The sequence below is a fragment of the Protopterus annectens genome, chromosome 5.part1, assembly GCF_019279795.1.
Source record: "Protopterus annectens isolate FY-2018-M chromosome 5.part1, PAN1.0, whole genome shotgun sequence".
Classification (NCBI taxonomy): domain Eukaryota; kingdom Metazoa; phylum Chordata; order Ceratodontiformes; family Protopteridae; genus Protopterus; species Protopterus annectens.
In genome coordinates, this window is record NC_056736.1 from 745,096,338 (window position 1) to 745,122,074 (window position 25,737).

The window sequence follows — 25,737 nt, forward strand, 5'->3', positions numbered from 1 at the left end:
AAGCTCAACGAGCTCATTATCAGCAGAGCCCCTCTGTAGGACCCTTGTTCTAAGCTCATGAAGCTCATTATCAGCATAGCCCCTCTGAAGGACCCTTGTTCGAAGCTCATCGAGCTCATTATCAGCAGAGCCCCTCTGTAGGACCCTTGTTCTAAGCTCATGAAGCTCATTATCAGCAGAGCCCCTCTGTAGGACCCTTGTTCTAAGCTCATCGAGCTCATTATCAGCAGAGCCCCTCTGTAGGACCCTTGTTCTAAGCTCATCGAGCTCATTATCAGCAGAGCCCCTCTGTAGGACCCTTGTTCTAAGCTCTTCGAACTCATTATCTACAGAGCCCCTCTGTAGGACCCTTGTTCTAAGCTCATCGAGCTCATTATCAGCAGAGCCCCTCTGTAGGACCCTTGTTCTAAGCTCATGAAGCTCATTATCAGCATAGCCCCTCTGTAGGACCCTTGTTCTAAGCTCATTGAGCTCATTATCAGCAGAGCCCCTCTGTAGGACCCTTGTTCTAAGCTCATCGAGCTCATTATCAGCAGAGCCCCTCTGTAGGACCCTTGTTCTAAGCTCATCGAGCTCATTATCAGCAGAGCCCCTCTGTAGGACCCTTGTTCTAAGCTCATGAAGCTCATTATCAGCATAGCCCCTCTGTAGGACCCTTGTTCTAAGCTCATTGAGCTCATTATCAGCAGAGCCCCTCTGTAGGACCCTTGTTCTAAGCTCATCGAGCTCATTATCAGCATTGCCCCTCTGTAGGACCCTTGTTCTAAGCTCATCGAGCTCATTATCAGCATGGCCCCTCTGTAGGACCCTTGTTCTAAGCTCATCGAGCTCATTATCAGCAGAGCCCCTCTGTAAGACCCTTGTTCTAAGCTCATCAAGCTCATTATCAGCATAGCCCCTCTGTAGGACACTTGTTCTAAACTCATCGAGCTCATTATCAGCAGAGCCCCTCTGTAGGACCCTTTTTCTAAGCTCATGAAGCTCATTATCAGCATAGCCCCTCTGTAGGACCCTTTTTCTAAGCTCATGAAGCTCATTATCAGCATAGCCCCTCTGTAGGACCCTTGTTCTAAGCTCATCGAGCTCATTATCAGCAGAGCCCCTCTGTAGGACCCTTGTTCTAAGCTCATCGAGCTCATTATCAGCAGAGCCCCTCTGTAGGACCCTTGTTCTAAGCTCATCGAGCTCATTATCAGCAGAGCCCCTCTGTAGGACCCTTGTTCTAAGCTCATGAAGCTCATTATCAGCATAGCCCCTCTGTAGGACCCTTGTTCTAAGCTCATCAAGCTCATTATCAGCATGGCCCCTCTGTAGGACCCTTGTTCTAAGCTCATCGAGCTCATTATCAGCATGGCCCCTCTGTAGGACCCTTGTTCTAAGCTCATCGAGCTCATTATCAGCATGGCCCCTCTGTAGGACCCTTGTTCTAAACTCATCGAGCTCATTATCAGCAGAGCCCCTCTGTAAGACCCTTGTTCTAAGCTCCTCGAGCTCATTATCAGCATAGCCCCTCTGTAGGACCCTTGTTCTAAACTCATCGAGCTCATTATCAGCAGAGCCCCTCTGTAGGACCCTTTTTCTAAGCTCATGAAGCTCACTATCAGCATAGCCCCTCCGTAGAATCCTTGTTCTAAGCTCATGAAGCTAATTATCAGCATAGACCTTCTGTAGGACCCTTGTTCTAAGCTCATCGAGCTCATTATCAGCAGAGCCCCTCTGTAGGACCACTGTTCTAAGCTCATCGAGCTCATTATCAGCAGAGCCCCTCTGTAGGACCCTTGTTCTAAGCTCATGAAGCTCATTATCAGCATAGCCTCTCTGTAGGACCCTTGTTCTAAGCTCATCGAGCTCATTATCAGCAGAGCCCCTCTGTAGGATCCTTGTTCTAAGCTCATGAATCCTTGTTCTAAGCTCATGAAGCTCATTATCAGCATAGCCCCTCTGTAGGACCCTTGTTCTAAGCTCATCGAGCTCATTATCAGCAGAGCCCCTCTGTAGGACCCTTGTTCTAAGCTCATCGAGCTCATTATCAACAGAGCCCCTCTGTAGGACCCTTGTTCTAAGTTCATCGAGCTCATTATCAGCATAGCCCCTCTGTAGGACCCTTGTTCTAAACTCATCGAGCTCATTATCAGCATGGCCCCTCTGTAGGACCCTTGTTCTAAGCTCATCGAGCTCATTATCAGCATGGCCCCTCTGTAGGACCCTTGTTCTAAACTCATCGAGCTCATTATCAGCAGAGCCCCTCTGTAGGACCCTTGTTCTAAGCTCATCGAGCTCATTATCAGCAGAGCCCCTCTGTAGGACCCTTGTTCTAAGCTCATCGAGCTCATTTACAACATGGCCCCTCTGTAGGACCCTTGTTCTAAGCTCATCGAGCTCATTATCAGCATGGCCCCTCTGTAGGACCCTTGTTCTAAGCTCATCGAGCTCATTATCAGCATGGCCCCTCTGTAGGACCCTTGTTCTAAACTCATCAAGCTCATTATCAGCAGAGCACATCTGTAAGACCCTTGTTCTAAGCTCCTCGAGCTCATTATCAGCATAGCCCCTCTGTAGGACCCTTGTTCTAAACTCATCAAGCTCATTATCAGCAGAGCCCCTCTGTAGGACCCTTGTTCTAAGCTCATCGAGCTCAATATCAGCAGAGCCGCTCTGTAGGACCCTTGTTCTAAGCTCATTGAGCTCATTATCAGCAGGGCCCCTCTGTAAGACCCTTGTTCTAAGCTCATCGAGCTCATTATCAGCATAGCCCCTCTGTAAGACCCTTGTTCTAAGCTCATGAAGCTCATTATTAGCATAGCCCCTCTGTAGGACCCTTGTTCTAAGCTCATCGAGCTCATTATCAGCAGAGCACCTCTGTAGGACCCTTGTTCTAAGCTCATGAAGCTCATTATCAGCATAGCCCCTCCGTAGGACCCTTGTTCTAAGCTCATCGAGCTCATTATCAGCATAGCCCCTCTGTAGGACCCTTGTTCTAAGCTCATCGAGCTCATTATCAGCAGAGCCCTCTGTAGGACCCTTGTTCTAAGCTCATCGAGCTCATTATCAGCAGAGCCCCTCTGTAGGACCCTTGTTCTAAGCTCATGAAGCTCATTATCAGCATAGCCCCTCTGTAGGACCCATGTTCTAAGCTCATCGAGCTCATTATCAGCAGAGCCCCTCTGTAGGACCCTTGTTCTAAGCTCATCGAGCTCATTATCAGCAGAGCCCCTCTGTAGGACCCTTGTTCTAAGCTCATCGAGCTCATTATCAGCATGGCCCCTCTGTAGGACCCTTGTTCTAAGCTCATCGAGCTCATTATCAGCATGGCCCCTCTGTAGGACCCTTGTTCTAAACTCATCAAGCTCATTATCAGCAGAGCACCTCTGTAAGACCCTTGTTCTAAGCTCCTCGAGCTCATTATCAGCATAGCCCCTCTGTAGGACCCTTGTTCTAAACTCATCAAGCTCATTATCAGCAGAGCCCCTCTGTAGGACCCTTGTTCTAAGCTCATCGAGCTCATTATCAGCAGAGCCATCTGTAGGACCCTTGTTCTAAGCTCATCGAGCTCATTATCAGCAGGGCCCCTCTGTAAGACCCTTGTTCTAAGCTCATCGAGCTCATTATCAGCATAGCCCCTCTGTAAGACCCTTGTTCTAAGCTCATGAAGCTCATTATTAGCATAGCCCCTCTGTAGGACCCTTGTTCTAAGCTCATCGAGCTCATTATCAGCAGAGCACCTCTGTAGGACCCTTGTTCTAAGCTCATGAAGCTCATTATCAGCATAGCCCCTCCGTAGGACCCTTGTTCTAAGCTCATGAAGCTCATTATCAGCATAGCCCCTCTGTAGGACCCTTGTTCTAAGCTCATCGAGCTCATTATCAGCAGAGCCCCTCTGTAGGACCCTTGTTCTAAGCTCATCGAGCTCATTATCAGCAGAGCCCCTCTGTAGGACCCTTGTTCTAAGCTCATGAAGCTCATTATCAGCATGGCCCCTCTGTAGGACCCTTGTTCTAAGCTCATGAAGCTCATTATCAGCAGAGCCCCTCTGTAGGACCCTTGTTCTAAGCTCATCGAACTCATTATCAGCAGAGCCCCTCTGTAGGACCCTTGTTCTAAGCTCATTGAGCTCATTATCAGCATGGCCCCTCTGTAGGACCCTTGTTCTAAGCTAATCGAGCTCATTATCAGCATGGCCCCTCTGTAGGACCCTTGTTCTAAGCTCATCGAGCTCATTATCAGCATGGCCCCTCTGTAGGACCCTTGTTCTAAACTCATCGAGCTCATTATCAGCAGAGCCCCTCTGTAAGACCCTTGTTCTAAGCTCCTCGAGCTCATTATCAGCATAGCCCCTCTGTAGGACCCTTGTTCTAAACTCATCGAGCTCATTATCAGCAGAGCCCCTCTGTAGGACCCTTGTTCTAAGCTAATCGAGCTCATTATCAGCATAGCCCCTCTGTAAGACCCTTGTTCTAAGCTCATGAAGCTCATTATCAGCATAGCCCCTCTGTAGGACCCTTGTTCTAAGCTCATCAAGCTCATTATCAGCAGAGCACCTCTGTAGGACCCTTGTTCTAAGCTCATGAAGCTCATTATCAGCATAGCCCCTCCGTAGGACCCTTGTTCTAAGCTCATCGAGCTCATTATCAGCAGAGCCCCTCTGTAGGACCCTTGTTCTAAGCTCATGAAGCTCATTATCAGCATAGCCCCTCTGTAGGACCCTTGTTCTAAGCTCATCAAGCTCATTATCAGCAGAGCACCTCTGTAGGACCCTTGTTCTAAGCTCATGAAGCTCATTATCAGCATAGCCCTCCATGGGACCCTTGTTCTAAGCTCACTCCGGAGCTCATTATCAGCAGAGCCCCTCTGTAGGACCCTTTTTCTAAGCTCATGAAGCTCACTATCAGCATAGCCCCTCCGTAGAATCCTTGTTCTAAGCTCATGAAGCTAATTATCAGCATAGACCTTCTGTAGGACCCTTGTTCTAAGCTCATCGAGCTCATTATCAGCAGAGCCCCTCTGTAGGACCACTGTTCTAAGCTCATCTAGCTCATTATCAGCAGAGCTCCTCTGTAGGACCCTTGTTCTAAGCTCATGAAGCTCATTATCAGCATAGCCTCTCTGTAGGACCCTTGTTCTAAGCTCATCGAGCTCATTATCAGCAGAGCCCCTCTGTAGGATCCTTGTTCTAAGCTCATGAATCCTTGTTCTAAGCTCATGAAGCTCATTATCAGCATAGCCCCTCTGTAGGACCCTTGTTCTAAGCTCATCGAGCTCATTATCAGCAGAGCCCCTCTGTAGGACCCTTGTTCTAAGCTCATCGAGCTCATTATCAACAGAGCCCCTCTGTAGGACCCTTGTTCTAAGTTCATCGAGCTCATTATCAGCAGAGCCCTCTGTAGGACCCTTGTTCTAAGCTCATGAAGCTCATTATCAGCATAGCCCTCTGTAGGACTCTTGTTCTAAGCTCATCGAGCTCATTATCAGCATAGCCCTCTGTAGGACCCTTGTTCTAAACTCATCGAGCTCATTATCAGCATGGCCCCTCTGTAGGACCCTTGTTCTAAGCTCATCGAGCTCATTATCAGCATGGCCCCTCTGTAGGACCCTTGTTCTAAACTCATCGAGCTCATTATCAGCAGAGCCCTCTGTAGGACCCTTGTTCTAAGCTCATCGAGCTCATTATCAGCAGAGCCCCTCTGTAGGACCCTTGTTCTAAGCTCATCGAGCTCATTTACAACATGGCCCCTCTGTAGGACCCTTGTTCTAAGCTCATCGAGCTCATTATCAGCATGGCCCCTCTGTAGGACCCTTGTTCTAAGCTCATCGAGCTCATTATCAGCATGGCCCCTCTGTAGGACCCTTGTTCTAAACTCATCAAGCTCATTATCAGCAGAGCACCTCTATAAGACCCTTGTTCTAAGCTCCTCGAGCTCATTATCAGCATAGCCCCTCTGTAGGACCCTTGTTCTAAACTCATCAAGCTCATTATCAGCAGAGCCCCTCTGTAGGACCCTTGTTCTAAGCTCATCGAGCTCATTATCAGCAGAGCCGCTCTGTAGGACCCTTGTTCTAAGCTCATCGAGCTCATTATCAGCAGGGCCCCTCTGTAAGACCCTTGTTCTAAGCTCATCGAGCTCATTATCAGCATAGCCCCTCTGTAAGACCCTTGTTCTAAGCTCATGAAGCTTATTATTAGCATAGCCCCTCTGTAGGACCCTTGTTCTAAGCTCATCGAGCTCATTATCAGCAGAGCACCTCTGTAGGACCCTTGTTCTAAGCTCATCGAGCTCATTTACAACATGGCCCCTCTGTAGGACCCTTGTTCTAAGCTCATCGAGCTCATTATCAGCATGGCCTCTCTGTAGGACCCTTGTTCTAAGCTCATTGAGCTCATTATCAGCATGGCCCCTCTGTAGGACCCTTGTTCTAAACTCATCAAGCTCATTATCAGCAGAGCACCTCTGTAAGACCCTTGTTCTAAGCTCCTCGAGCTCATTATCAGCATAGCCCCTCTGTAGGACCCTTGTTCTAAACTCATCAAGCTCATTATCAGCAGAGCCCCTCTGTAGGACCCTTGTTCTAAGCTCATCGAGCTCATTATCAGCAGAGCCGCTCTGTAGGACCCTTGTTCTAAGCTCATCGAGCTCATTATCAGCAGGGCCCCTCTGTAAGACCCTTGTTCTAAGCTCATCGAGCTCATTATCAGCATAGCCCCTCTGTAAGACCCTTGTTCTAAGCTCATGAAGCTCATTATTAGCATAGCCCCTCTGTAGGACCCTTGTTCTAAGCTCATCGAGCTCATTATCAGCAGAGCACCTCTGTAGGACCCTTGTTCTAAGCTCATGAAGCTCATTATCAGCATAGCCCCTCCGTAGGACCCTTGTTCTAAGCTCATCGAGCTCATTATCAGCATAGCCCCTCTGTAGGACCCTTGTTCTAAGCTCATCGAGCTCATTATCAGCAGAGCCCCTCTGTAGGACCCTTGTTCTAAGCTCATCGAGCTCATTATCAGCAGAGCCCCTCTGTAGGACCCTTGTTCTAAGCTCATGAAGCTCATTATCAGCATAGCCCCTCTGTAGGACCCTTGTTCTAAGCTCATCGAGCTCATTATCAGCAGAGCCCCTCTGTAGGACCCTTGTTCTAAGCTCATCGAACTCATTATCAGCAGAGCCCCTCTGTAGGACCCTTGTTCTAAGCTCATCGAGCTCATTATCAGCATGGCCCCTCTGTAGGACCCTTGTTCTAAGCTCATCGAGCTCATTATCAGCATGGCCCCTCTGTAGGACCCTTGTTCTAAGCTCATCGAGCTCATTATCAGCATGGCCCCTCTGTAGGACCCTTGTTCTAAACTCATCGAGCTCATTATCAGCAGAGCCCCTCTGTAAGACCCTTGTTCTAAGCTCCTCGAGCTCATTATCAGCATAGCCCCTCTGTAGGACCCTTGTTCTAAACTCATCGAGCTCAATATCAGCAGAGCCCCTCTGTAGGACCCTTGTTCTAAGCTCATCGAGCTCATTATCAGCATAGCCCCTCTGTAAGACCCTTGTTCTAAGCTCATGAAGCTCATTATCAGCATAGCCCCTCTGTAGGACCCTTGTTCTAAGCTCATCAAGCTCATTATCAGCAGAGCACCTCTGTAGGACCCTTGTTCTAAGCTCATGAAGCTCATTATCAACAGAGCCCCTCCGTAGGACCCTTGTTCTAAGCTCATCGAGCTCATTATCAGCAGAGCCCCTCTGTAGGACCCTTGTTCTAAGCTCATGAAGCTCATTATCAGCATAGCCCCTCTGTAGGACCCTTGTTCTAAGCTCATCAAGCTCATTATCAGCAGAGCACCTCTGTAGGACCCTTGTTCTAAGCTCATGAAGCTCATTATCAGCATAGCCCCTCCGTAGGACCCTTGTTCTAAGCTCATCGAGCTCATTATCAGCAGAGCCCCTCTGTAGGACCCTTTTTCTAAGCTCATGAAGCTCACTATCAGCATAGCCCCTCCGTAGAATCCTTGTTCTAAGCTCATGAAGCTAATTATCAGCATAGACCTTCTGTAGGACCCTTGTTCTAAGCTCATCGAGCTCATTATCAGCAGAGCCCCTCTGTAGGACCACTGTTCTAAGCTCATCGAGCTCATTATCAGCAGAGCCCCTCTGTAGGACCCTTGTTCTAAGCTCATGAAGCTCATTATCAGCATAGCCTCTCTGTAGGACCCTTGTTCTAAGCTCATCGAGCTCATTATCAGCAGAGCCCCTCTGTAGGATCCTTGTTCTAAGCTCATGAATCCTTGTTCTAAGCTCATGAAGCTCATTATCAGCATAGCCCCTCTGTAGGACCCTTGTTCTAAGCTCATCGAGCTCATTATCAGCAGAGCCCCTCTGTAGGACCCTTGTTCTAAGCTCATCGAGCTCATTATCAACAGAGCCCCTCTGTAGGACCCTTGTTCTAAGTTCATCGAGCTCATTATCAGCAGAGCCCCTCTGTAGGACCCTTGTTCTAAGCTCATGAAGCTCATTATCAGCATAGCCCCTCTGTAGGACCCTTGTTCTAAGCTCATCGAGCTCATTATCAGCATAGCCCCTCTGTAGGACCCTTGTTCTAAACTCATCGAGCTCATTATCAGCATGGCCCCTCTGTAGGACCCTTGTTCTAAGCTCATCGAGCTCATTATCAGCATGGCCCCTCTGTAGGACCCTTGTTCTAAACTCATCGAGCTCATTATCAGCAGAGCCCCTCTGTAGGACCCTTGTTCTAAGCTCATCGAGCTCATTATCAGCAGAGCCCCTCTGTAGGACCCTTGTTCTAAGCTCATCAAGCTCATTTACAACATGGCCCCTCTGTAGGACCCTTGTTCTAAGCTCATCGAGCTCATTATCAGCATGGCCCCTCTGTAGGACCCTTGTTCTAAGCTCATCGAGCTCATTATCAGCATGGCCCCTCTGTAGGACCCTTGTTCTAAACTCATCAAGCTCATTATCAGCAGAGCACCTCTGTAAGACCCTTGTTCTAAGCTCCTCGAGCTCATTATCAGCATAGCCCCTCTGTAGGACCCTTGTTCTAAACTCATCAAGCTCATTATCAGCAGAGCCCCTCTGTAGGACCCTTGTTCTAAGCTCATCGAGCTCATTATCAGCAGAGCCGCTCTGTAGGACCCTTGTTCTAAGCTCATCGAGCTCATTATCAGCAGGGCCCCTCTGTAAGACCCTTGTTCTAAGCTCATCGAGCTCATTATCAGCATAGCCCCTCTGTAAGACCCTTGTTCTAAGCTCATGAAGCTCATTATTAGCATAGCCCCTCTGTAGGACCCTTGTTCTAAGCTCATCGAGCTCATTATCAGCAGAGCACCTCTGTAGGACCCTTGTTCTAAGCTCATGAAGCTCATTATCAGCATAGCCCCTCCGTAGGACCCTTGTTCTAAGCTCATCGAGCTCATTATCAGCATAGCCCCTCTGTAGGACCCTTGTTCTAAGCTCATCAAGCTCATTATCAGCAGAGCCCTTCTGTAGGACCCTTGTTCTAAGCTCATCGAGCTCATTATCAGCAGAGCCCCTCTGTAGGACCCTTGTTCTAAGCTCATCAAGCTCATTATCAGCATAGCCCCTCTGTAGGACCCTTGTTCTAAGCTCATCGAGCTCATTATCAGCAGAGCCCCTCTGTAGGACCCTTGTTCCAAACTCATCAGGCTCATTATCAGCAGAGCCCCTCTGTAGAACTCTTGTTCTAAGCTCATCGAGCTCATTATCAGCATGGCCCCTCTGTAGGACCCTTGTTCTAAGCTCATCAAGCTCATTATCAGCATGGCCCCTCTGTAGGACCCTTGTTCTAAGCTCATCGAGCTCATTATCAGCAGAGCCCCTCTGTAGGACCCTTGTTCTAAGCTCATCGAGCTCATTATCAGCAGAGCCCCTCTGTAAGACCCTTGTTCTAAGCTCATCGAGCTCATTATCAGCATAGCCCCTCTGTAGGACCCTTGTTCTAAGCTCATCGAGCTCATTATCAGCATAGCCCCTCTGTAGGACCCTTGTTCTAAGCTCATCGAGCTCATTATCAGCAGAGCCCCTCTGTAGGACCCTTGTTCTAAGCTCATGAAGCTCATTATCAGCAGAGCCCCTCTGTAGGACCCTTGTTCTAAGCTCATGAAGCTCATTATCAGCATAGCCCCTCTGTAGGACCCTTGTTCTAAGCTCATCGAGCTCATTATCAGCAGAGCCCCTCTGTAGGACCCTTGTTCTAAGCTCATCGAGCTCATTATCAGCAGAGCCCCTCTGTAGGACCCTTGTTCTAAGCTCATGAAGCTCATTATCAGCATAGCCCCTCTGTAGGACCCTTGTTCTAAGCTCATCGAGCTCATTATCAGCATGGCCCCTCTGTAGGACCCTTGTTCTAAGCTCATCGAGCTCATTATCAGCATGGCCCCTCTGTAGGACCCTTGTTCTAAACTCATCGAGCTCATTATCAGCAGAGCCCCTCTGTAAGACCCTTGTTCTAAGCTCCTCGAGCTCATTATCAGCATAGCCCCTCTGTAGGACCCTTGTTCTAAACTCATCGAGCTCATTATCAGCAGAGCCCCTCTGTAGGACCCTTGTTCTAAGCTCATCGAGCTCATTATCAGCATAGCCCCTCTGTAAGACCCTTGTTCTAAGCTCATGAAGCTCATTATCAGCATAGCCCCTCTGTAGGACCCTTGTTCTAAGCTCATCAAGCTCATTATCAGCAGAGCCCCTCTGTAGGACCCTTGTTCTAAGCTCATCGAGCTCATTATCAGCATAGCCCCTCTGTAGGACCCTTGTTCTAAGCTCATCAAGCTCATTATCAGCAGAGCCCCTCTGTAGGACCCTTGTTCTAAGCTCATCGAGCTCATTATCAGCAGAGCCCCTCTGTAGGACCCTTGTTCTAAGCTCATCGAGCTCATTATCAGCAGAGCCCCTCTGTAGGACCCTTGTTCTAAGCTCATGAAGCTCATTATCAGCATAGCCCCTCTGTAGGACCCTTGTTCTAAGCTCATCGAGCTCATTATCAGCATAGCCCCTCTGTAGGACCCTTGTTCTAAGCTCATCGAGCTCATTATCAGCAGAGCCCCTCTGTAGGACCCTTGTTCTAAGCTCATCGAGCTCATTATCAGCATAGCCCCTCTGTAGGACCCTTGTTCTAAGCTCATCGAGCTCATTATCAGCAGAGCCCCTCTGTAGGACCCTTGTTCTAAGCTCATCGAGCTCATTATCAGCAGAGCCCCTCTGTAGGACCCTTGTTCTAAACTCATCGAGCTCATTATCAGCAGAGCCCCTCTGTAGGATCCTTGTTCTAAGCTCATGAAGCTCATTATCAGCAGAGCCCCTCTGTAAGACCCTTGTTCTAAACTCATCTAGCTCATTATCAGCAGAGCCCCTCTGTAGGACCCTTGTTCTAAGCTCATTGAGCTCATTATCAGCAGAGCCCCTCCGTAGAACCCTTGTTCTAAGCTCATCGAGCTCATTATCAGCAGAGCCCCTCTGTAGGACCCTTGTTCTAAGCTCATCGAGCTCATTATCAGCAGAGCCCCTCTGTAAGACCCTTGTTCTATGTTCTAAGCTCATTGCTCATTATTAGCAGAGCCTTTCTGTAGGACCCTTGTTCTAAGCTCATCGAGCTCATTATCAGCAGAGCCCCTCTGTAGGACCCTTGTTCTAAGCTCATCGAGCTCATTATCAGCAGAGCCCCTCTGTAGGACCCTTGTTCTAAGCTCATCGAGCTCATTATCAGCAGAGCCCCTCCGTAGGACCCTTGTTCTAAACTCCTCAATCTCATTATCAACAGATCTCATCTGTAGGACCCTTGTTCTAAGCTCATCGAGCTCACCCTCAAACCTATCTTGGTTTGCTGTTAATCTAGATGTTCTGAGTCCTTGCCCCCTAATAATATTCTTGAAAATATGCTGGGGGTGCATACTTGTTCTATGCAAGTGAAAAACAACTCTCAGTAATCCACAAATCCACAGAAAAAAGCAAATTTATTCCTCTGACGTCTCGGCCTTAGCCTTCAAGGAGTAAAGAACATATTAACACACTTCATTTATATATAGAAAACTATTTAGTAAAACAATAAAACAATAAATCAATTAGTAACAATCCAATTTAAATAAATACTCTCCAATTTAAGTCTTCATTAAGACCTTGTGGGTACATAGTATTAAATTTTAAAATATACATAGCTTCCTTATGTATCAAAGCTTGTTTAATATTAGAAATATTATGCCAAGAACAATTTATTTTTTCTAAAACTGTGGCCTGAAGTTCTTCATTTTTACTATTATGAAAATCCCTAAAATGCACAGCTACAGAACTTGCTTCTCTATTATTAATAATGTCCCTGGCGTGTTCCAACAGCCTAACTTTAAATGACCGTTTGGTCTCACCAATATAAAATTTCTTACACAGACATTTAAGGGCATAAATCACTCCCTCAGAGTTACAGCTGAAAACACCAAGAGTATTAAATCTAACATTATTAATATGGGAAAATTTATTAACCACAAAACTACAGGCTTTGCATTTCCCACACTTCAAAGTACCGCTGATAAATAAACTACGTTGTAAACTAAAAACAGGCATCTCAAATCTGCTCTTCACTAAAAAATCTTTTATATTCCTACCTCTTCTATATGAAAATCGTAAATCAACATCCAGCCATAAAGACACATTGTGTAAGGAACTAAAATAATTCCAATAATGATTAACTAACCTAACCATTTCCTCACTAAAACAATCATATGTTGAAACAAAGTATAAAATGTCCCTCAGAACTTTACCATTTGGCCCATCTGCACACCTAGTATGAACTTTATTAACAACTTTTTTATACCTATAACCATAAAACCTATTATAACTATTTTGTATAACTTGCTTAGTATAACCCCTTTGGCTAAAGGTATGCATTAATAAACTCAACTCCTTATTGAAAACAACTTCACTATTACATAGCCTAGAGATCCTAAGAATTTCACTATATGGCAAAGCTTCCAATGTATGTGGAGGATGACAACTAGTGCCATGCACATACTGTGTACCATCATCAAACTTCCTATTAACATAAGTTACTAGACTCTTTCCATCAACAATATTTAGAATAATATCAAAAAAAGGAATAGATGTACCTTTTTTCAACCCATCAAATTCCAGAGAAAACCTGTTTCTATTTAGGTCTAAAATAAAATTATCCACTAAGGTTTCACCACCTTCAACCAAAAAAATTAAATCATCCACAAACCTAAAATATTTAATAACATGATTCTGAAAAAAATATTTTCTATATAAAAACTCTGATTCAAATAAACCCATAGCTAAATTTGCATACATGGGGGCAAAAGCTGCCCCCATGGCTGTACCTCGTTTTTGTCGATACAAACAATTATCAAATTCGAAAAAATTATTAGTCCAAGAAAAATGAATAAGCTCTAGGATATACTCTATAACAGGATAATCCCCTAGAAAAAATCTAACAGCCTCCATACCAAATTGATGACTAATATTTGTATAGAGGCTTTTAACATCGATGGTAATCCAATACATTTGCTCATTCCATTTAACTTCATTAATTTTTTCTAAAAAATCAAACACATCAGTAATATATGAAGGTAAAGTTTTAACCTTAGCTAACAGAAAGCTATGTAAAAAAAAGACCCAAATTGTGCAAAAAATAATTACATCCTGAAACAACGGGTCTCCCTGGGGGTGTTGTTAAACTTTTATGTATTTTGGGAAGACAATAAAAGTTAGCCATTTTACAACCTTCTCTACTAAATTTCTTCTTTAAATCCATATGGGAAAAATAACCTAACCTTTCACCCTTCTCAAGTAACTCATCATATTCCTTTAAAGCATGGTTATATAAAGTATGTCCTACCTTTTCATAAACATTTTCATCATTTAAATGTTCAATACACATTCTAAAATATTGAGAATAATGCATAACAAGATTGTTGCCTTTATCAGATGGCTTAAAAACAATTTCATTCATTTTGCTCAATTTTAGTAAAGCCTTCCATTCATTAAGACATAAATTATACTGTATATTAGCTCTATGTTTCATATATTCTTCAAATGTATATTCAGTGGAGAAATTTAATAGATTAACAAAATGCATAACATCATTATTTAAAACTGGAGGAACAAAATTACTATCTTGCTTAATGCAGTTAGTATCAAATTTAAAAAATGCATCATATATATCTTCAGATACACATGTATGAAAACTATCACATGAGGAATCAAAATTATCTAAGGAAGACGCAACATTAGCATTATTATAGAAAAAACTTTTTAAATGAAGCTTTCTGCCCAATCTGTAGATATCCCTTTTCATTTCATGAATGTGCGATACTACAGTTGGAATAAACTTCAGTCCCCTATTAAGAACAGATAACTCAGTGTCCGTAAAAAATTGTCCCGACAAGTTAATAACATAATTTGCATTTAGAGGTAAAGAAAAAAACATCACCATCTACCTCTTTTGTAATCGCCTTGTGGAAATTGTTCTCTGTGACGAACCTTGTACATCCCTCTGGCGTTTTCTTCCCTGAAAACCTCCACGTGTATTGCTCGTCTCTCCACGAAAAGTTTGGTGAAATCTCTCCGATTGCTTGAGGCTTCGGTAATGTAGGAAAATCTGTATTAACATTGTCTATCTCTTCATAAGAGGTATAACCCCCTTCAGACACTGAGAATGAAGAATTATGATTGCCTTCACTTCCATAGTCATTTGAAAACGCACCTGATGACGTGGCTTCTTACGACTGGCTCTAGACAAAAAAGCCTTATTGTTCTCATAATCACGTAAGTCCCTCAATAGTTTACCTTTTTTTCTTTCAAGTAACAAAGTCTCGTAATCTTTTAATTTTTCATTCATACCACTCAAAAAATCATCCATAGTTGGAGCAGAAGTGCAGACAATGAGATTTTCACAAAGTCTCTTTATTTCTACACCCAGTTCACACTGCTTGATTCTATCACACTCAATCAAAATCTGTACCCATTCGGAAACACATTTATGAGTGGATGCAACCCAGCGTTTATGAAAGGCAATATCTGTATCTTTTTGCAAATCAAAAGGGGTGGTTGGATTTTTGTACACTCTTAACCCCCTAGGTGTTATTTCCAAATCCACATACTTTTGTAAGCCACAGATGTTAAAATATGTAGCCGTTTCTTTCCACATATTCTTTTCTAACTCATCAAACAGAGACTTACTTTCGTTTCTGATAGAAGAAGGTAATTTATGTCCCACACTATTAAAGGGATTAGGGAAACGTTTCTTCCTATCATCCTCCCATTTATCCCAAACATCGGAAATGTTACCAGTCACATTTCTGTGTGCAGAAATTCTTTCGGTACGATCCGAAGTGGTAGCTAAAAAATTGTCCAACGACATTTGTGTACCATCCACAGTCTCTCTGAAAATACGAGGCAAATGGAGTTGTGGATCACTCACCATAAATAAACGAACTACCAGAAAACTGCCAAATGAATAAATGAAAAAACTCTCAATAATCCACAAATCCACAGAAAAAAGCAAATTTATTCCTCTGACATATCGGCCTTAGCCTTCAAGGAGTAAAGAACATATTAACACACTTCATTTATATATACAAAACTATTTAGTAAAACAATAAAGCTCATCGAGGTCACCCTCAAACCTATCTTGGTTCGCTGTTAATCTAGATGTTCTGAGTCCTTGCCCCCTAACAATATTCTTGAAAATATGCTGGGGGTGCATACTTCTTCTATGCAAGTAACTGCTCCTATAGCAATCCTTCCTATGTATCTCAGTCTCAAAACAGCCATCAGACCTCTGGTTCATCTTCACATCCATGAAATCAACACAATCAAATGAACTCATTATCGTAAATCTCAGAAAAGGGGTACTTCCATTCAGATGTGAAAAGAAGGGTGCAAAGTAGATTCATCCCCCTCCCATAAAAGGAAAAGGTAATCTACAAACCTCCTATAGAACTTCAGCCACTTGCCATACTCACCCATGAGATGTGCCTTCTCCCAGAAGGCCATGACAATACTGGTGTAGCCATTGGCACAGGAATACACACACACACACACACACACACACACACACACACACACACACACACACACACACACACTCACATACATACATGTATACCATAGACACACACGCACACATGTACACCATACACACACACACACACACACACACACACACACACACACACACACACACACACACAAGCATACACTAAAACATACACAGACATGCATGCACACACATACCCAGAATATCTACAATTTTTTCTTTGCATGTACATTTGTGCGCATATACATACATATATAGATATTTCTGTGTGTGTGTGGATGTATGTGTGCATGTGTGTGTGTGTGTGTGTGTGTGTGTGTGTGTGTGTGTGTGTGTGTGTGTGTGCAAGAGTATATATGTGCATGCCTACGGGTATACCAAATGTAATCAAAACACCCAAATGTTGATGTTCATAACTTCAACTTTGGAAACATCGAAACAACCTTGGCATATGCAAAATTAAAACAAAAAAAAAATTAAAACATCATTTTTTGCAGAGGGGGCAACACCCCTGCTAATTATATAAACTTATTCTGAGATCATATAATGTCAGGGAAAGGGTATTTTTCCCAACCCCGAAAACTGTGCAGTCTCTCTCACTTGTTAGCCATCTGTGTTGTCGACCAAATTTTGTTGACTAAACTAAATCTAGTCCTTAAATATATATATATATATATATATATATATATATATATATATATATATATATGTGTCTATATATAGTAACATCTTGCTTGTGGCGGAAAAACATGGAATGTGCCTTTAAATGCATGCATCTGACTGAGGTACATTATCATGAAAATTACACATTAAATTAGGTGTGTTAGCTACAATAATGAAAAGTTCATTGCCAAAACCAGTGTTTATATAAAATGCTGTTGTCTACATCATGGTCCTCAACATGGAGGCTTATCATAGCTTAGGGCAGGGGTTCTCCCCAAGGATCTGCGGTTCCTGAGGTTAGATGACGCAGTCAGGACTTATTACAGATACAGCCCAAGACCTGCAGGTATGACTTTTAATTAACAGACTAGCTGGAAGGGCTTCTGTGACTGGCATGTGCAGTGGAGTTACCTGTGTGGACTGTTAGCCTTACACTACGGTACAGTGTACATTGTGCATAGCTTGTTAAGCTCAGTGTAGAAAGCCAAATGGAGTAGACTTTCATTTCATTCTCATGTGTTTCTTCAAACAAATGCATTTTTGCATACTTGTACTCCCAGTGGGATTTTTGTGTATGAATTGTAAGACTTACATTCTCTGTCTCTCACACTCACTATATAAATAAATATATGCATTTCGGTATAAGTATTACAAAATTCATTAATACTTTTCATTCATATACATCTTTCTGTATTTAAGATATATGCATGTTGGTCACTTTGATGATGTAGAGGTATAAAGCTCTGACTATGTCCCAAGCGACCTGGGTTCGATTACCATCCTGAGTAAGAGAGAGAACAGCAGGGAGGGAGGGATGGGCGTGTCATCCCTAGGGAGGGTGTTTGCTGATGATGATCCCTAAGGGGAGGCATGGCCAAAGATAGGAGTTGCCCTCAGACATGAAGTTATCAAGTGTAGGAGAGGGGGTAGGGAAAGTGGGTGAGACATAAAAACCCTCCAAGTGAATGTGGAAACTGGGGAGGTGACAGGGAAAGTAGGTAGGACATAAGAAAACCCCTCCCAGATGGATCTGGAGACTGCTGAACCACCAAGATGCCCTTAGGATCCAAAATGGTCCTAGCCGTACTGGAGTAAGTCTAGGGAGGGTAGGACATCAACTGGTAGACCCAGCATGGATGTGGGGCACTGGGGAGCCGGGCTGGTTAAATGATGTAAGGGTGGAAAAAATAAAGAAGTGCATGCTTAGATGTATACGGTATATCAGCATTACAAAATTAATAAATGGCTCCTTATTATATATCTTTTTTCGGGATTCATACGGATCACCGAACGGCAACATAACCGAAACAGATTCGGCCGGGCATACTTGTGGGAAAGTGCTTTTCATCGAAAGGCACTTTTGTGTAAGTTTGCCTGTTGCAAAGATCGCACTACAGTGGGGATAAGAGATAATTCCCATTTCCCCACTGTAGTGTAACCTTGGAGTGAGAATATTTAAGTGGGGGGGGGTCTGGGGGGTGCAGGAGGGCTTGCCCCCCTGCAAAAACGTAAAAGTAATTTTTTTTTAAGCACACTTTAACAAAAGCACTTTTTCGGTGAAAGCGGTTTCGTTAAAGTGTGTTCTGTGATTGTGGATTCGGACTATTGAACTTTTGTTCAATAGTCCTAGATCCCTTTCTTCATGTCTCAATATTTTCTTTCTCTTCAAATCACCTTCTAAAGTCATGTCTCTACACATGGTGTGCTCTCAGCTATGAGTTTTGCTTTTACTTAACTGTTTACTTTCACTCGTTTTTATGCTTCTCTTTCTAAACTGTAGTGCTTTACTGTCCTACTATATCTGCATACATATAGTGCATACATATACATAGTACATATACACACACACACAGACACATATATATATATATATATATATATATATATATATATATATATATCATACATATATATATATATATATATACATACACAAAAACACACACACACACACACACACACACACACACACACACACACACACACACACACACACACACACACACGCACACATACACACACACATGTGGGCAGCACAGTGGTGTAGCGGTAGCATTTTCGCCTGACAGCAAGAGGTTCTCTGGTTCAATTCTTGGCTGGGGTGCCTTCTGTGCAGAGTCTACATGTTCTCCCTGCATTCGTGTGGGTTTCCTCCCACATCACAAAGACATGCGTCTGCAGCATTTCTCCATGGGCCTCCGCTAAAAATTGGCGTTGTTCCAAGTTGGACTTTCCCGGTTAACAAATGATAAATAAATATATATATATATATATATATATATATATATATATATATGCAGTATTTGTGTGTGTACACACACACACACACACACACATATATATATATATAAGTTTCAAGAGATTCAGTGGTAGTCATAATGAAATCAGGTAGCTTTTCATTAAGAAAAGCTGAGTAGTGACATTTCTTACGTAAACCAACTTGTCCTTCCTGCATTTCTACTTTTGCCTTGTTTTAACTTCATGTAGTTATAGCTCAGTGTGTCAGTTTGTTGATCCCTACATAAGACTAAACAATCAAACATATGGGTTATTAAATGCTTAACATATATCCCTAAAGAATTCTCCCAGATGTTTTAAATATGTCATCATATGTCACATTTCTCATACACATTACCTTTTGTCCGTCATCTCTGTGGTCTTGTGAGTGCATATATCATCTCATATGGCAACTGAATATCACAGCACAGTGTGCACATTCATCCAGTGTCTATGTACAAGGTGTTACAGACAGGGAATTCAGTCCCTCTCAGTCTGAGGTGAAATGAGCACATATCAGGTGTGGTTAGCGCTGAAGGGCTTCATGTCTCTCTCTGCAAGGAGTAAACGTGTTGAACAGAAAATCTGTTATTTACCACTGTGATTTTTTTTGACATCATCAAATTCCAAGGCCAAAAAAATTATATACAAGATAAAATATTAGAAAAGAAACTGTATTTGCTAAATGCCAGAAGTCCTAAAAATAAAATGTGAGATCTAGGGCCAGATTCTAAATGCATTGGGTCACAATGAGGGAGCTTCTACCGTCCTGTGTTTCTACCCCTGAACCTGAACCCAAAGTTTACCTCCACCCCTGGAAATGACATCATCTGAGGGACAGGATATGCTCAGATTACTACCTCGCAATGTCGAGATGCTGAATGGCTGGCATCCTATGATGCCAGAACAGGGTAATGAGGTTCTCTACCTTAGTGTATTGAACTGGGCTGTATTATTTATTCCTTGCATAGCTTAGGCCTAGCCAAGAACTCAGTGGACCCACACAGTCTAGATGAAGTTGCCAGGCACCACAGCTGTATGGTAGTTTGAGGACTGCAGCCTGCAGGACACGAACTCCCATATGTTTGGATCTGAAGAGCCACAAGGCTGCCCTGCACAGCAGCTTCACCTGCATGTCAAATGTGCTACTGCAGATGGTCTTGTTTCCCACCACATGCTACCTGCAGTACCAAGTCCCTATTACAGGAGAGGCTGTTGCTAAACTGCCCATTGACCTCAACGAGCTACTCCGTTGATTCAGGATTCTAAAGTGTTTCATCACTGCAAGCCCAATTCCCATTTTAGAATCAGACACTGGGCTTCACCAGTCCCTATCAGCAAACACTGCAGGAGGAGTGATGGAACCTTTGGGTTTGGACTCAGGGATAAGGCAACTACTCTGCCCTTTTGAAATCCAACCCCTGGAAGGTTTCCTTTGCTTGGAGGGTGTTGAAATCTGTATCATTACTGAATTATGGTTTAAAGATCCAAAATTGATAGCGCAAATTCCACAGGCTAACTCTTTTCATTCCTACACCTCCTGTGGGATAGGTGATGGTGTCTCTGTCATTCATACTTCTCAACTGTCCAGATTTTCACAGAATGCCCAGATTTTTGCCTTATATTTTTAGTTCATTTCTCATAAAATTTGTGATTTTGTGGATTTTTGTGGTAAATCAGTGAGGAATGAATTCACTAAACAATGACAGGCATTTGCGTTTCAGACTTTATATCCTTCACAAAATGCCTGGTAACACAAGACCTTTTATTCTGATTGCTTTCCTAAGTATATAAGAGCAATATTAAAAAGTTGGCCTATTTTGAGGGGCGTTTCCCCATTGTTTTTGTGCCTGTCCAGATTTTTATCGTAAGAGGTTGACAGGTATGCTGTCATTGTAAATGACACCTAAAGTTATCTGACTCTACAAGACACACCTATGTCTCCTTCAAAATGTGGGAATTTCTTCACTAAACTCCAGGATGAAAAATTAATGAGAATACAAGCTTTGAAGGAGATTTTAACCAGCTAAACACTGACTTGGTAAACTAATCAACATAAAGACCATACATTCGAGCATTAATTAACTATGCTAATCAAAATACTATGGAACATAATGCAAGCATCTTAATATCTTAGATATTAGACTTGCAAAGCTAAGATCTTTGTGCTCTCTGCGCCCCCCCCCCCCCCCCGCCCATGGTTATACTGTAAGTAATTAGCAAAGGCCGTGATCCCATCATCTCTAAGTTATTTATAAAATCAAATGCTGTCATGAATTAATCATCCTTCCTAGATATTACTAGCAGAAACGATAATGCATTAAGTTTCCTTCTTACGAACACAGACTGGGAGACAATCCCTGGGACTCATTTAAGCCTGTCAGGATAGTATAAGAAAGGTTCTGTGATTTTATTAACCCTCGGACTCATGAACACACACAGCTAAGAGACAAATAAACAGGTACAATTAAAAACTGGTGGAATTACAAAATTATAACATATATAACTGAAAAACAGAGAAATTGCTCAGATTTAAAAAAAATTCTTATCATAAAACCAAGCCTAGATTTAAAACCAGTTCGGAAGTTACATATTTTTGTTATCAGATTTTCCAGGTCTATCTTGAGTCATGAGGATGAAACTAATGATGGTTTAGGTTTATTTGTTGTAACTTCTCTATTAATTTACATCTTGTATTATCAAGCTTCCAGATATTTTATTTATTTATTTTTTTACTTCGGCAGTAGCCCTCAAAATTTTCCAGTTACTGAGGTCAGACTTTTCTAGCCTTAATCTTGTAGCCTGTCTTGTGACAGGGCATCGCATCTCCTCTCTTCATCTCAATACAAGCTTTATCCTCTTCCTGGGAGTTAGAAAGGTCACTCAGTGGTGTTTACATACCTGTCAGTTCTTATAGAAATCCAAAGGTCTCGTGCACATTTCCTCGTGCACACTTTAGTATTTTTGAACTCCTTCAATAACCTTTAATATCCAAAATTAGTGGGCTCAACACTCCAACCTAGTGCACTTTTGCAAACTACTTAGGGTCAATGTCCCTTTATTTCTGAACACTGAATAATATTACTTATCCAGTCACCCTGCCATGCTCCATCTTTTTCTGCTAATCATGCAAGTGATTTTGCTTACTTTTGATATCTTTCCTCGATCTTTGTTCCATGGTACATATCTAAAAGGGTGTATTACCTTTCCTAATGAACTATTTCTCTTTCCTCTAGTTGGACCTTTGTTTTAAGAAGTCTGCATACCTGTGTCTTTCTTTCTGTGCTTCCTTATACTTCTAAACTGTATATATTTTTCACCACGTTAGAATCTGCCTTGTTTGATGAGCACAATGTTTTGCTTATTTTACGTTTACATACTAATGTTACACAAGGCTTGCTGCTTCTGTGATGACATTTCTGATGTACCAACTCTCTTCTTCCACTCGCCTTCATACTTGAAGGTTTTTGTGTTTCTAAGGCATTCCCAATTTCATAGGTGGCTTTCCTTCAAAAATGTTCAGGCCGTCTTTCTTGAAAAGTGTTGATTATATTAACGATGCATAATTAATCTGACAATTCCCTTTGTACAGAACAGGATTTTATGGGTATTAATAACTGAACATTTAAGAAAATGTATTCAGCAAGTTCACACTGATTGAAGGAAATATTCCCTCCCATCTTAAAATGTATTGTACCAATTACTCAACAATGTTATTCTTAGTTATGAAATATGTAACAAATGTTAGAACACTGGAAAGAATATAATTTTATCATAAATAAGGTAATATCACCCATAAATAACGAACTTTGCTTCTATAGCTTTTAATTTGCAGTTTAACGTGTACAGAAAACATTCTGTAAAGTTCCAGAGGCTGCAGACAGTTTTCAGTTTGTGGAATGTTTCCTGAAAAGTGAAACAAATCTATTCTACTGTGTCAACAACACAAGAAATCAGCAAATTATATGACCAGTATATGTCATTTTTGCCGCCAGTACAAGTCAGTGGATGGTACTAACAGGGAGATGACAGGAGAAACAAAAGAAGGGTTGTCAACAGCTGAAGGGAAGACGGCGTTGGGTGAATTGTGGCACGTTATAAGACTACAGCAGACTCAACTAATTAGGGGTCTTCTTTCAGTAACTGCAAGTACTTATATGCTTGCATTTTAATTCAGATAGCGCTGCTCTGCTCCTATGTTAAGCAGCCCAACATATTGTGCACATAAAGACAGGGGCATCTCCCCAGTATTTTATCAAGTGATCCAGTCCCATCAAACTGACGCCTGCAGTTTGCAGACTGTCTCAGAATTGGGTACAACCCACATTTAGTCATTTCACTGCCAGCCTAAAACATTGAGTATAATGTACTATTAGGTGGGAATTGCACACATAAATCAGAATGCATCCTAGTTCTCTGCATTTGTGACTATCTTAAGATCCTAAAATTCTGCCACTGTGGAATTTGAATCCAACAGAAGAATACAGCTAAATCCAAGCAAATGATTTCTCAGCAAAGATATGCTGTCCTCCAACTATATGCAAACCTGCCTTAGTGTTTCACATATCTTGGCATCATATTATCTTTTGCCAAGAAGAAGGAGCTGGCAAAATGGTTAAGATCTTTACCAAAAGGTACAGTGTTTGATACTCACCTCTTATTGGCTAGGCTTCTAATAGTCTGAACACTGATAGCCTTGCATTTACCAGTGAATTATGTACATATTCATCTATTTTTATTTTATTTTCATTTGTATTTGATTTCCAGGATAGAGAACTGATCTCCATGGAGCTTTTTGACTCAGCCTGGAAGTAGTGTCCAAAAGGGAAAACCTGAGTAAATCCACTCAATTACTCTGTCATAGACGTCTACCTACTCTGATACAGTAATATGGACTAAAACAGCATTGAAATTATTTGCAATACCTGCACTCTGTTTCCACATCTTATGTACTGCATACTCTACCCACTGATTATCTGATTCACTGCCTTCTGTGCTCTTTGCACATTTAAATGTGAGTTATGGTGTTGTATGTAGCACATTTAACTGTGTGTTGTGGTACTGCATGTAGCACATTTAACTGTGTGTTGTGGTGCTGCATGTAACACATTTATCTGTGTGTTGTGGTGTTGCATGCAGCACATTTAACTGTGTGCTGTGATCTTGCATGTAGCACATTTGACTGTGTGTTGTGGTCTTACATGCAGCACATTTAACTGCGTGCTGTGATCTTGCATGTAGCACATTTGACTGTGTGTTTTGGTCTTGCATGTAACACATTTAACTGTGTGTTGTGGTGTATATAGCACATTTAACTGTGTGTTGTGGTGTTGTATGTAGCAGTAGACGTTATGTAATGCATCACTGTACAACTGGACAAACAGGGACAATGTCTACATTAAGAACAACAAAACAAATAAATAACCTTCCTTGAAATACAAATCCTGTTTGCTGTTGTGTTTTGTGAGCCAGTGGTACGACACAGCATGAAATGCAAACATGGCACTACACAGAACCACTAATGTGCATCATATCCTACAACATGCACTCTGTCTCCTCTACTGCATTTTGATGTTACACTACACAGAACCACTAATGTGCATCGTATCCTACAACATGCACTCTGTCTCCTGTACTGCATTTTGATGTAACACTACACAGAACCACTAATGTGCATCATATCCTACAACATGCACTCTTTCTCCTCTACTGCATTTAGAAGAAACAATACACAGAACCACTAATGTGCATCATATCCTACAACATGCACTCTGTCTCCCCTACTGCATTTTGATGTTACACTACACAGAACCACTAATGTGCATCATATCCTACAACATGCACTCTGTCTCCTCTACTGCATTTTGATGTTACACTACACAGAACCACTAATGTGCATCATATCCTACAACATGCTCTCTGTCTCCTGTACTGCATTTTGATGTAACACTACACACCACTAATGTGCATCATATCCTACAACATGCACTCTGTCTCCTGTACTGCATTTTGATGTAACACTACACAGAACCACTAATGTGCATCATATCCTACGACATGCACTCTGTCTCCTGTACTGCATTTTGATGTTACACTACACAGAACCACTAATGTGCATCATATCCTACAACATGCACTCTGTCTCCTGTACTGCATTTTGATGTAACACTACACAGAACCACTAATGTGCATCATATCCTACAACATGCACTCTGTCTCCTGTACTGCATTTTGATGTTACACTACACAGAACCACTAATGTGCATCATATCCTACAACATGCACTCTGTCTCCTCTACTGCATTTTGATGTTACACTACACAGAACCACTAATGTGCATCATATCCTACAACATGCACTCTGTACTGCATTTTGATGTAACACTACACAGAACCACTAATGTGCATCATATCCTACAACATGCACTCTGTCTCCTGTACTGCATTTTGATGTAACACTACACAGAACCACTAATGTGCATCATATCCTACAACATGCACTCTGTCTCTTGATGTCACACTACACAGAACCACTAATGTGCATCATATCCTACAACATGCACTCTGTCTCCTGTACTGCATTTTGATGTAACACTACACAGAACCACTAATGTGCATCATATCCTACAACATGCTCTCTGTCTCCTGTACTGTATTTTGGTGTAACACTACACAGAACTACTAATGTGCATCATATCCTACAACATGCACTCTGTCTCCTGTACTGCATTTTGATGTAACA

At 42.5% G+C, this 25,737-nt stretch overlaps 1 protein-coding gene across 3 annotated transcripts in view; it reads right to left on the minus strand.

The window, feature by feature from the left end:
* LOC122803636 (mitochondrial uncoupling protein 2-like) overlaps window positions 1–25,737 on the minus strand; it is a 205,270-nt gene that overhangs the window by 102,798 nt on the left and 76,735 nt on the right. The gene's annotated exons all lie outside the window — the stretch shown is intronic.